Raw genomic sequence first — 11,373 nt, 5'->3', positions numbered from 1 at the left:
GAATATATGAATAAGGAATATAAAAACCCACAAATACAGGGGTAGGTATGCAACTGGGTAAATCTATTTAGACACTTAAATACAGGAATTTGAGAACTGTGGGAAAAATTTTAACTGTGAACAAAAAGAAAAAAAAACCTTAGAGTATTTAATATGGAATAAATATATAGCATGTTCTGAAGTTTATTCTCATTTCCATTACCTGTTTCGCTTAGAAATTAGTGAAAATTCAGTGCCCTCCCCAAATTCTAACTATCCTCCTTTCTTATGAGATCTTTTCACAATATAGTTATCAAGTGCTTACTTTGTGTAAGCATGTAGTAATATTATGTTGAAGAGAATGTGGACTCCTTTATTCCAGTATAGAAACTGTGGTATAGTAGTTATATAGTTGGGTAAGTTGGGTATATAGTTATATAATAGGTAAATGGCAAACAGAATCAAGACATCGTATTCACATTCTCTTTCTTAAAAGGGGCTGAAATTTTTGCAGGTATGTACAAATCCAAGTATAATAGAGATGTCTTCATGCAAGAAATATTAAACAAATATGAATATAAGCACTCAGTAAAAATTGATGTAGATTACATCCTCAATATGCCTTTGTGGAAGCTCCAGAGACAGCCCTTTCTGCTTTATGCTGTTTTTAATGGAGAAATATGGTAATAGAAATACACTCAAATATGTATACAATCGTAAATTATGACAACTTTTTCAAAGAAGAAACTCCCAAATTTCTAATTAACAAAGTTTTAGATCATAAAACAGTAGTATCATTCAAAGTCATCAAATTGTGATAATATATAAATATTTATATACCATATGTATATTTCCCAAATATATACACACGTAGTTTTTAACACAAAAGTCCTGAACTTTATTAATTTTACAATACCCACCACCAAGACCCTCATGGAATGTCTGCTCAGGTCGGAAGTCAGCAGACCTCGGCGCCGGGCAGCGTGACGTGTCCCCAGGTCCTGCCACACCTGCCTGAGCATGTAGACGACGGGACACAGGACTGATGCAGATGACGTCTTCTGCCTGGGCTTCCCCGGCGGCGCTGGCCCTGGGACCAGAGCAGGAGACGCGATCCTCCAGGGCGTTCAGGCGCGGCACCTCTTTCTCCTATGGCTCTGACTCCCGGGCTGGCAGATTTCACATGGGGCTCCCTGGTTGCCGAGGACAGTGCGGCAGCAGACGCGGCACTGGTTGTCCCTGGGCAGGCTGCTCTCCGGCACGAGGGGTCCGCGTCCATGGCAGCACCAAGGATCACATGAAGAGCAGGGTTGCCCAGGCTGGTGCACTCCCGGGTCCCCCTTCCTCGTCCTCCAGGGCGAGGGCCGCGGGGGCCAGCTTGCCCTGGTGATGCTTCGCCAGGAGATGGCCGTGCGTTGCCCAGCAGGTCGGAGGGACATCCTGTTATGGGCCACTGCACCCGCGGGCCATTTTGCTATTTGATTTGTCTTTTTATTCTCATTGAATCTTCTTCACAGCCTTTTTATTTTGTTAAGAAAATATTTTTGTGTCTATCATTGTATTTGCATGGTTGATTCCTTTGCTATGTATTTTGACTGTTTTTCCCTTAGTGGTTATTCTATAGATTAAATATACATCTGAGCTAATTACAGACTGCTTTAGAATAATTCAGCCTTAAATCTAGAAACATGCACCAACTTTAATAGAGTTTCATTTCTTCACCTTTCTTTTTTATTACTGTCATATATTTTATATCTACATTTTATTTTCTATTCTTCACAAACCCTAGTTACTATAATTATAGGTTTAAACAATTCTAACTTTAAAATAAATTAGAGGGTCCTTCTTCTTTCCTATAGATTTAAATTAGTTACATTTTGTTCAGCCTGAAGATTTTTTTTTTAGAATATATTTGATACCAACATTTTATTCTCTCTCTCTTTCTTTTAATGTTTCTTTTTGAGGGGTGGGGAAAGGGCAGAGAGAGATGGAGACACAGAATCCAAAGCAGGCTCCAGGCTCTGAGCTGTCAGCACAGAGCCCGATGCAGGGCTATAACCTATGAATCGTTTGCCAGATCATGACCTGAGCCAAAGTCAGGTGCTTAACTGACTGAGCCACCCAGGCACCCATCTCTCTCTTTTAATGGGAAAGTCTTCATTTCTCTCTCTCTTTTTTATTTTTTCATTTATTTTTCACCAGATATATAATTCATGTTTTCTATATTTAACCAATGTTTAAACCGAATTCTCTCATGCATTTTCTTAAAAGAGAATGAATGGGGTTTTATTTCTGAATATTTAATTATTCCTTACTCAGACCCTTAGAATTGCAGTGTGCTTTTTTGTTTGATTGCTTCCCTTTTACTTTGATCAGACTTCCATTTTTTTCTCCAATGTTCAATGTTCAGACACCTCTGGCTCTCTCTTAAGTTTCGTTCACTTCTGCTCCATGGGAAATCCATATACATTCTTTGTGCACAATCATTTCCCAGATTTATGATTTATCATAGCTTTATGTTGTGTTGTGCCTTACTGCTACCTGTTGATTCATCAAAATTTTCCCTCTTTTGATGACTCAGACATCAGTTTACTGAATCCCTCAAATGTGAAATCATATTATATTCTCTAAGTGGCCTCACTAAAGTCCCATCTATTTTATTTGAGGGTTGCATGAGTAAATATAAATTTGACTCACTTTCTCTAATATTTCAGGCTTCTATTCCTGTCTTTCATTAAGAATATATGCTCTGTAGAAGGTCATAACATTTAAGCCTAGTAATAATACCCTGACATTATCCTTGGTTTTGCCAATTTAAATTTATGCTTATAATAAACACAATATGTTGTGTTTGTTATAATTAATGTAACATAAAAGCATAACATAAAAAATTCCCATTTGTAATTTTATAGAGATGTATGAATGCAGGTGGTAGTTGTTTTTGGCTTCAAAGTATGTTTTTTTCCAAGCTATATGCTGAGTTATCTTTGTAAAAATGACGTAATTTTTGCAGATATTAGCTGGCAAATTTAAGAGGTTAGAAGATTCATACTTCCTGGCACAATCGTCACTAATACCTAACGTACTTTAGTAACAAAAAGACATTTAATCATTGTTCAAAAGAAATTATGGAGGACATACTATGTTTGGCAGTATGTTTTTAAAATGCATTTTGAATTGTGTAATTTCCTTTTTGTTCTTAAATCGGATATACAATTATAACTATTTTTTCCTAATTTTTAGATGAGATTACTTCATTTATAGACAAAAAAACACATGAAAGTAATGGTTATGGAGCAAAAATTGTGTTTGGCATCATTGCTAACTAATTATGATACTAACTGATTTGGAAATGAGATTGAAATTAAAGTAGTATGTGTCATGGCAGCCTTCGTTCCTCCAAAGCTTTTAGCTGGAAGTTCATTTATCTAACAAAAATATATGTTTGCCAGGCACTGTGAATAATGGAAGAAAAAGGGGAGAATGTGAAGGAGGAAAAGCAGAAGGAGGAAGAAAAAGACGAGGAAGAGGAGATGTGGGAAGGTGAGGAAGAGGGGGAGGAAGAGGGGGAGGAAGAGGAGAATGAAAAGGAAAAAATGTGATCTTTTACCAAGAACTTAGTATCTAAGTGAAGAAAGGAGTGAAGTGAAGAAAGAAGGTGGATAAACAGGAATGAATTAAATCTTAATTCTTTTTTTTTTTTAATTTATTTCTAGGAGAGAGAGAGAGAGACAGCGTGAGCAGGGGAGGGTCAGAGAGAGAGGGAGTCACAGACTGAAATAGGCTCCAGGCTCTGAGCTGGCAGTCAGCGCAGAGCCCGACACGGGGCTCGAACCCACGAACCGCAAGATCATGACCTAAGCGAAAGTCAGACGCTTAACCGACTAAGCCACCCAGGCGCCCCATCTTAATTCTTTACTATGCAAAATTTCTCTTTTACTTGGCCTCTAAATAAATACATTTAATTAAATAACTTGTAATTAATTGTTGGCAGTGATTCATTTGTGATTTGATTTACGGGGCTATTATTTTACTTAAGATGGCTAGTCAGTTGTTTTTAAATCATGAATAATTTTACATTTGCAGGTAGTCTTAGATTAATTGATCACATGCAAATAATTTAGGACACCCACCTTTAACCATAGTAGTAAAAAAAAAAAAAAGGTACATTTGGGGACAATGGTGGAAATAATAAAATGCTAAATTTGCCCTTAATTCGTATTTGCAAACTTGAAAGGTGTTGTGTTTTTAAAGGGTGTTGTGTTTAAGATTTAGACACATACTTACATCTGTAAAATGATTACATAAGAGCCAAGATTAACAACAGAGATTCAAGCAAAACATTTTGTCATCTCTTCTACTTAAACCAGTGAATGCAATCTACTTTTTATGTTTACTTTTTAAAAATAGGTCAATAAAGAAAATATAATGAGAGTCTTTTTAAATTATACCTGCACCTATACATATATTTGTACTGAAAAATCACTATGTTATGACAAAGGCAATTAGTGTAATTTTTCATTGTTACTCAGCACTGTATGCAGCACTCTTAATGACTTTCTGTAATTCTGTATGTTTTTATAAACTATAAGAGTTATACAATATGATTTAAAACCATATTTTTAAGTTCAACTACAATACTTTAGAAAGGTAACCCAATGTTTTGGCAAATGAAGTCCAGCAGAGATTTACTGGATAATGCACAGGACATTTGATTTAACAAGTTTGTATTCAAATTTAAAATATCCACTTTAAAATACGTCAATCTATCTGTATTCCAAGGCTACATATGTGTAGTCTCTGAATGTCACAGCTCAACATTAACATGATTCCTCTGGCAGATGGAAAGAGGAAGCACCATTCAGACTGAGGTGCAGAGAAGTGTTGGGGGTACACCCATGTGACCTTGGCCAGTCTACTGAATCTTGTGCCACAGCAGTCTCCTGAGCTAGAAGAAATAGCTAAATTCCATAGGCTGATGGGCCTGAGAGTATTTGAAGTGGTACATAAATGATGTCCACACCTTACACCACTGGTATGTTTACGCAGTCTTTTTATGTCTCCAATATATTAGTTTGGAGTTTCTATCTTATTGTGAAAAAACAAAAAGTGCACTCACATATGCTCCAAGATTGATGTTACAAGTCCAGTAAGTCTAAGTTTTCTTCAATTGCTGACCTTAGTCTCTGAAAAGATTCAAGGCAAGAGGGTAGATAAACTATGGTGTCTTCTAGTATATGTTCTCCTAAAAGTGTAATAATCACCTATGATCTCATATGTTCACCTTCAGTATAGATTATTTTCACTTCAGTCCCATTCCAGATGGCCTGTGTGAAGCAGATGTTATTCAAGGTGTCTCCATCTTATTCACTATGGTAAATCAACACTACATTGGCTTCTAATTTGTTCACAACTTCCAGAAAGCATTTGGGAGGTCCCTTCTCACAATGATTCTGGGCTTGACCGTGTCACTTGCTTTGGCTGTGAGAACCTGAAAAAAAGCACAAGGAGAGACTTGAAATGAACTTGAAAAGTGAGGCTTGCCTTCTGAAAACTTGAGACTACCATTAGAATAAGTTCAAGTTCATGAGGCTCTTTCTGAAAACTGAAGCAATATGGCTAGCAAACAGCCAGCAACCAAGGAACCATCAGATATATGAATGAGGGAATGCCACCACATTATTCCACCAGCTGATCTTTCAGCTTTTCACAAAGAAAAGGCCTTTTAGAAATCAGCCAAGGTGGTCGAGAGTGCAAGATATGATGACAGAAAAAGTCCATTCTGTAAAAATCTCTCCACCATATCTTAAATAGCATTCAATGAAAAAAGTATAAATAGGAAAATATGCATGCACTCACTAACAGTTAATCAAATGTAAATTAGTGTGGACACATGATATTTCTTTATGCCTATTAAGGCTAAATTAAAAATATGTGATAACACAAATATTGGTAGGGATGGGAAAGTGAGCAAACTCACACAAAACTGCCGAAAATGCCAACAAATCATTTTGGAAAGCATTCTTCTAAATTCTGTCAAAAGTTCACACTCACTTCAAGAGTGGATACATTGAAAAGGAAACTATCAGTTCTGCCCTTATAAAACTTTGTATTATATAGTTTTGTTTATTTGTTTAGATAAGTGTTATATTAGTTTTTATCTTGAGATTCAGCATATAAAGGAATTTCCCAAGGAAATACTTCTAGAAGAATATCCAAGTCAGAGGCAGCAGTCATTGGTTATATTAATTAAAAAATATTATCATTAAATTAGCTATTTATAAATAATTGATTTACTGATTTAGTTGTTCTTTCCTCTTTCAGTTACAGATAGCAGAACAGAGTTCTAGAATATAATGTGGGGTACTGTATATGCTTCCTACCCTAAATTTTTTATTTATTTTTGAGAGAGAGCATGTGCAAGTGGGGAAGGGGCATTCACCTATGGTCTGGCAATTCTGCTATATTGCAGCCAACTTTGCAGCTTACCCTATACATTGTCCTTTGAACTGACAGTGTCCTAGTATCCAACGTATTAGTTCCCGATTTCTTGTTTTTCATTTAAAATCAAAGAATGGCTACAGGAGAATCAAAATATCTAATATTTAACTCTTAAATTAAAGAGGGGGACAAAAATAGTAGGGAATTTCCATCACATGGAGAAAGCTTGCTTGAAAATTAAGCTAACACAGAGGAAAGCAGATCCAAGAAATCAAAGAGACAGACACAGCAAGACAATGAAAGAGATTTAAGAACATCCCACTTAATTTGAACCTTTTGGTCAAGCCACATATCAAGCACATTCCATTTGTTTACTTGGTGATAAAAAGTCAATACTGTCTTCCATTTTGAAGTAATTTGTAGGACATGGCATTCGTCACTATAGTGTACAAATAAAACGCTTCAACATACATTTATTTTAATATTCCTTTTATAATGTATCTTCACTTATTCAAACTAGGTATTATATACATGTCTTGAACTTCTCTAATAGTTTATCTTTTAATTAGTAATTGTAGATTAAACAATTTTAGCATTTAAACAAATTTCCAAAAATATAATTACTTAAATATTTATTTAAATGAATTTTTACTTCAGGAGTTATTAGATATATAAGTTTAATTTAGAAGCAAAAATCAGAAATGAATCACTGTTCTGTTTAAGAAAGGTTAAGTCATTAAGGGGCATGAATGGCTCAGATAGTTAAGCATCAGACTTCAGCTAAGATCATGATCTCACAGTTTGTGGGTTTGAGCCCCGCATCAGGCTTTGTGTAGGCTACGTGCTGACAGCTCAGAGTCTGGAGGCCATTTAGAATTCTCTCTCTCTCTCTACCCCTCCCCTGCTCATGCTCTGTCTCTTTACTTCAAAAATAAATAAACATTAAGCAAAATAAAAAAGAAAGGGAAATTATCATTGAATCTATTTTCTTTTTTTTATGTTTATTTATTTTTGAGAGAGTGAGACAGAGAAAGACAGAGTGTGAGTTGGGGAGGGGCAGAGAGAGAGAGAGGGAAACACAGAAGCTGAAACTGGCTCCAGGCTCCAAGCAGTCAGCACAGAGCCAGACTCAGGTTCAAACCCATAAACTGGGGGATCATGACCTGAACTGAAGGGGGACACCTAACCAGCTAAGCCACCCAGGTGCCCCATTGAGTCTGTTTTCTTGATGTAGTTGTTATGCAGCTGGGCCCACCTTCCAAATACAGTGAGCGCACATTACGTTGCATGTTGTGCTTAATGAATTATAACAGGACACCTAAATCATTAGGATTCTCCATGAAAAATTATCATTGTGACATGGCAGATAAGACATTGAGAAACAATGTTAATATTCTTTACATGGTGTTATTAACTGAAACTATAAAGTCATCTGAACTTGGAAATTTTTATCCGAAATAACGTTCAACAATAAAATAGCTATAAATTCTCAATATGAATATATTGATAAATACTTGGAAAGAGAAATAATTATATAAAAATTTTACCTGTGGATTTTCAATCAGTTTCCTAAAATTTAAAGGCAAGCAACAACAGTGTTCTGAACAGAGTGAAATTCAATATGTGTATAAAATTAACAAGAATATTTGACGAAGTACTCTTGTATGTCTTTTTCTGATAGTTATTTCAGAGTTAAATTTTATTCATTCCAGTAAAAAGTATTATTTATTACCTACTCCATGTGAGTCATTATGTTGGATATAAGAGATAAAAAATGTTTATGGAAATTCTCTTATTTTATAGGAATTTATAGAAAATCATCAAGTATAATAATAGAGGTTTGAACTAGATGTAGGGGTGCACTTAGAAGGAACCCTCAGTTCTGTTAGTGGAGATATTACAGAATATGTATTTTGAAAAGCAATCTGCAAGCCCAATCAATCATGAGGGTAGGAGAGTGGCTTTCCAAAGAGTCAAAATGAGCCAAGAAAGACAATTTCCTTTAAGAACCAAAGGCATTCAGGGGCGCCTGGGTGGCTCAGTCGGTTAAGCGTCCGACTTCGGCTCAGGTCATGATCTCACAGTTTCGTGGGTTTGAGCCCCACGTCGGGCTCTGTGCTGACAGCTAGCTCAGAGCCTGGAGCCTACTTTCGATTCTGTATCTCCCTCTCTCTGTCCCTCCCCTGCTCAAGCTGTGTCTCTCTCTCAGAAATAAATAAAACATTAAAAAAAAAAAAAAAAGAACCAAAGGCATTCAGTACAGTTGTAGCCACACACGCATGGTGAGAAGTAACAAGAAGAGTGAGTTAGAGACCAAGTCAGGAAGCCTGCTTTATTCTCAGTGAGGAACTTGAGGTTTGTGCCATGGACATGTACGGTCACACAGCTCTGCTGAACAGTAGTACAAAGGGTGACTTAAGGGGCGTCCGCACTCCTAGCTGACCATGTGTACCTGGGCGAAGTTGTAAGAAATGATTCTTGGCTTTTGACCCTTAAAGTGAGTTCAGGATGTAGGGTAGGGCTTTGTTACATGTTTCAAACCTCTAGGGCTATAATTTGTTGGGACCTAACAGGTGACTTATGAATTAGGGGGTCACTCTATATTCTAGATAGTTAACCTTTCCCAACCTAATTGTGTAGCAGTTAGGTCACTCTATATCCTAGATGTACACCTTTGCCAGCCTAACTGTGTAGCAGACAGGGAGGAAGAAGGGCACACGCATAAAACTCTGAAAGACTGAATGATCTTTTGCCTCATCCATTGTTCACAACTCATCCTTTCTGTGTTCAGCAAACATAGTTTTTCAGTGCTGATGCTAGGCTCTGGGATACTGTCAATCTCCTCTAACTTCTTGACTTATCTTGTGGATTTAGACGACACATTCAGCAGCTCATATTAGTTTTCTATTTTACTAGGACTTTACTTATGAAAAATCATAAATTATTTTTTAATTCAAATAAATATATTTTAGAAGTGGCTCCTTTGCTTGATATTTAGTTTTACTGTGTTGTAAACAGACAGCATAGCCTATGGATATATTTGTTTACTCGTTTATTTTCCAACTTTAAAAAATTATTCAGACTTTCTTCAGATAAAGTATAATTTTGCAATTATGTGAGTAAATGCAATGTGCATATAAAATAATATACTTAAGTACAGTATTTTATGTATTGTTATGTGAATGAATCCTCCCTTGCTTTTGTTCTTTTGGTATGTATAATATCATTCTTGTTAATTTTGTTATTCAAAACTTCCATACCTCACATCTCTTGATTTGTGTTTTTAAGGTCATTATTAATTCATATTGTTTTAAAAATAAATAAAACATACTTCCGTTTGTTTTGTTTAAATTCTGTTAGCATGATAAAAACATTTAAATAGATTTAAAACAGTAAAAAATTTATCATTTCCACACATTGTGTGTTTCTTTATAATGTGATTGGTTATGGGTCTCTTTTACAATATGATTGGTAACTATTGTATGGAAGTAGAAATATTTCGGTTGGATCTGAAGAATGGGTAGAAACTAAGTAGGAAAAAGACATTAGATAGGCATTTCAGTCAGAACAAATGAGGACTAGAGAGGCAAGGAGAAACCTATCATCTATCTATCTATCATCTATCTATCTATCTATCTATCTATCTATCTATCTATCTATCTATCTACCTACCTACCTATCTATCCATCCATCCATCCATCATCTATTTATTGGTCTTAGTAACAGAGAGACCCAAACTAAACCATTTATACAATATGGAAAGTCACTGATTATCAGATATCAAAGTTCATTGCCAGGCAGAGTTTCAGTGCAAATTAATTTAATATCAATTTTGTTTTTATAAACTCGTATTCCTTCTATATTTAGGCTACCTCCTCTCACAGATAGAAGAAGGATATGAGGTTATTTGGGTTACAAAGTCACTTTAATTTCTCAGTTGTTTCTGATAAGATGAAGTTGTTTCTGAGGCATCACCAAGAATCTGTCCTTGAAGGCATCAGCCCATATTGAGTCACATGTATTTTTTTTAATATAGTTTATTGTCAAGTTGGTTTCCATAGAACACCCAGTGCTCATCCCAACATGCCCTCCTCTACACTCATCACCCATTTTTCTCCTCTCCCCTACCTCCCATCAACCCTCAGTTTGTTCTCAGTATTTAAGAGTCTTATGATTTGCCTCCTTCCCTGAGTCATGTGTGTTTTTAAATAAATCATGGCATCCTTTATGTAACTCCCCTTAGAACAAGACATCCTTGCCTTTGTGGCAAGGTAATTTCTCTAAATCACACCTTGCTGTTACAACTCGGTGTCATAGGGTGAACCAATTAGGAAAGTTAACTACAGTGCTCAACACAGTGTCTTCTGAGAATTTTAAGTAGCTGGTTTTGAGTAGAAAAGCTTAAATATAAGCTTATTATCTAACTAAATTGCTATTTTAGATGAATTAAATGAATTGGTGCTATTACATGTGCTATTCTTAATGATCTAATATATAGAATTAAAAATATGAAGGTTCACGGGTGTCTTGGTGGCTCAGTCAGTTAAGCATCTGACCTTGTGCTCAGGTCATGATCTCATGGTTCATGGGTTCAAGCCCCGTGTCGGGCTCTGTGCTGACAGCTAGCTCAGAGCCTGGAGCCTGTTTCAGATTTTTCAGATTCTGTATCTCTCTCTCTCTCTGACCTTCCCCTGCTCATGCTCTCTCTCTCTCTCTCTCTCTCAGAAATAAATAAAACATAAAAAAAAATTTAAATATGAAGTTTCGCTTAATTGGCAAAAATTCATGTTTTCATGTTTTAAAAAGCAATAAGGAAATGTTAAATTATTTTACAATATTATGAGAATATGAGTGTTAGAAGTTCTGCTGTTATATATTTCTTGGGAGTTCAAGCCCTGGTATTTATGATTGCTATTCAGACAAAATCAGTCATTCACAGAGTGATTGGTTGCA

The 11,373-nt window shown here is 35.9% G+C and overlaps 1 pseudogene; it reads right to left on the bottom strand.

Moving 5' to 3' along the window:
• Positions 1-937: 937 nt before the first annotated feature.
• Positions 938-11,373, bottom strand: part of LOC120246725 — a 44,594-nt pseudogene continuing 34,158 nt past the window's right edge.

This window comes from Hyaena hyaena, unplaced genomic scaffold (genome assembly GCF_003009895.1).
Source record: "Hyaena hyaena isolate Hyena2069 unplaced genomic scaffold, ASM300989v1 scaffold_486, whole genome shotgun sequence".
Taxonomy (NCBI): Eukaryota; Metazoa; Chordata; class Mammalia; order Carnivora; family Hyaenidae; genus Hyaena; species Hyaena hyaena.
This window is presented reverse-complemented; position numbering and strand designations above follow the sequence as displayed.